Below are 2,912 nucleotides of genomic sequence, written 5' to 3'. Positions count from 1 at the left end.
AGGGGTGTTATTTTGGTCGGTTACAGAGAACAGTTGACTTCCAGACCCCTCCGTGAGCAACAATCTTAATCTAAGCTTGACTAAGTTCTAACTCCTTCCAGAAAACTGTTAGTCTATGCAAAACATACAAACAACAGAATGGTGATAGTCATTCTGTCACCAGTCAAGAGATCAATAGATACATTGTATTGGATGAATAAACCTTATTTGGCTTTATAGAGTGTTGAAGAGCAGGGATCTTACTTTAAGGAGTAGGTTCACCTCACCCAAACCACTGTATTGTCAAAGGCCTCATATATGGAAGTTGATCACTGAATAAGGAAGACTGAAGAAGAATAGGTTTGACTGAATTGTAGTGATGGCCAAGAATACTGAAATAACATTGTTCTCCAAAAGCACAAACAAGTCTGTCTTCGAATAAATGAGCTCAGAATGCTAGTTAGAGGTAAAGAGAGTGAGAGCCCATATTACATACTTTGGACAGTGTTGTCAGAAGGGAGCAGTCCCTGGAGAAGGAGAGTATGTCCGGTAAAGTAGAGGGGCAGTGAAAAATAGGAACCCCTCAACTAAATGGGTTGACACAGTGACGGCAACAATGGGTTCATCCTAAATTGAGAGTCTGTTAAAGGAGAATGCAGTGTTTCCTTCTGTTGTGTACTGGGTCCCTGCTATGTGGAATCAACTCAATGACACCTAACATTGACAACCTCAGAGACCACTAATCAATACACAAGACAGGCACAAAATACTAGTGTGATAGTTATATTTACAAAAGTTATTTCCATGATAACAGATGCCACACCTTTCATGTGAAGTTTGCCGCAACATAAACTCTCTTATTAAAAAGAAAGAATGGGTTTCCTTCGCTATAAAAAAATAGAACAAGGTGATGATAAAATCATTGAGGAATTCCTGTCCCTTATTGATTTACACCATTCTCCTGGAGGTGGGCTGAAAGAAATTCTCTAAGATCCACCCAGCATGTCTTATGGCAGAGTATTTCCCATCTTGGGCCCAAGTGTGAGGGTAGCACACAGTCTCTCAGGTGTGAGTGACTATTTGTCCATCAAGAGTACTGTAAATCATTTATACCTCTACGCACGTGGTTCTCAACACGTTGGTCACAACCCCTTTGGGGGTTGAACGACCCTTTCACAGGGGACGCCTAAGACCATCGGAAAACACATATTTCTGATGGTCGTAGGAACAGAGACCTTATCCATCTCCAGGCAGGTCTGCCAACATGCAGGTACACCCACATGAATCCCTGACGTGAAGACTGTTACCCATGCTACAACAGGCTTCAAGACAAATTTTCATTTATTTATAATTAGAAATATTTCACAATATATAATTACATGTTGTTTTTGTGATTAATCACTAGGCTTTATTTATGCTCAATTTGTAACAATAGAAATACATTCTGCATATGAGATATTTACACTAGGATTCATAACAGTAGAAAAATTATTGTCATGAAGTAGCAACAAAAATAATTTTATGGTTGGGGGGGTCACCACAACATAAGGAACTGTATTAAAGGGTCACAGCATTAGGAATTTTGAGAAACACTGTTCTACACTGAGGGGTCAGCTGCAAGACGTGAGGATTCCTCCAGAACAAGTGATCTATGAGTTGAGTGGGTTTCAAGATTCTCAGAGGGTCCAGAATCAACTGAATCACAATTAAATTCCATGAGAAACTTCAAGGCTAAATCTAAAATAGATTAAAGACCAGAGGATTCACACAGTATGGATAAACTCTTTTTTTCCTTAAGTTCAAGTTATTGGGTGAAAACATAACAATAGTTGTAAGAGTACACTTACTAACATTTTCTATGAGACCAGGAATAAACTGTTAACAAGGTCAGATAATGATACTTCAAGAAAACTGTAGAACAATATTTGTAATGGATCCACATGAAGAAGTGCTTGAAAATATTGGGAACTGAGTCAGAAAACACACTGAAATAATTATATACCATGATTAATTGGAATCTTCCCCAGAGTTTATTTAACATAAGAAAATAAGCTCTGTAATATAGCAATTAATTCAAAAAAGGATTAACTATCTAAATAGACACATTAAAAGTACTAAAAAAAAATCAGAGGTTTTCATGTTAAAAAAAAACACCTCTGCAAATCTAACAAGAAAAAATATAGTTCAATATGTGAATATGATAAGACACATTCTTATTTTAAAAAAATGAAAATGTCATACTTAGAGGAAAGAGAAAAACATCACCTCATCTCAGAAAAGGACAAACATAAATGTGCACTTTCACTACTGATATTAAAAATTGACTGTATGTTCTAACTAGAGCAATCAAAATGCGATTTATTAAGGAAGAAAAGAGGCTTCCAAAATGAAATTGCCTCTAATCATAAATTAATGTTCATATCCATAAAATATTCAAAATATGCCATAAATAGCTAATAAATATAAAAACGTTGTAGGCTACATTTCAACACACCAAAATAACTTTTGAAACTTAACCCAATAACTATTAATTTTTAATCAACAACTCCCAAACCATTAACCCTTATACCTTAAGACGCTAAGCATCCTTACAGCACACTGATAATATCCTAAAACACCGAACCCCTAACCACCTGAAAAGCTCTTTACATCCACAATGTCTATTTGCATCCTGAGCATTCCCTGATACCCACAGCCAAGTGGGAAAAAAATTGGATTTCCTTAAGAAATGCTAACACCATACACCAGGGGTCCTCAAACTAGGCCCGCGGGCCACATATGGCCTGCCGAGGATATTTAACAGGCCCGCCAGTTGTTTTTGCTGCCGCTGCCTGTCCTGCTTAGCAGCTGACCCGTCCAGTGTGCATATGAATTTGTTCATAGTTAAAAAAAAAACAACAAACCTATAGTCTGGACCTCCAACGGCCTGAGGG

Source organism: Tenrec ecaudatus, chromosome 15 (genome assembly GCF_050624435.1).
Source record: "Tenrec ecaudatus isolate mTenEca1 chromosome 15, mTenEca1.hap1, whole genome shotgun sequence".
In the NCBI taxonomy this organism is placed as follows: Eukaryota; Metazoa; Chordata; class Mammalia; order Afrosoricida; family Tenrecidae; genus Tenrec; species Tenrec ecaudatus.
The sequence above is the reverse complement of the archived record's forward strand: the minus strand, read 5'-3'. Positions refer to the sequence as shown.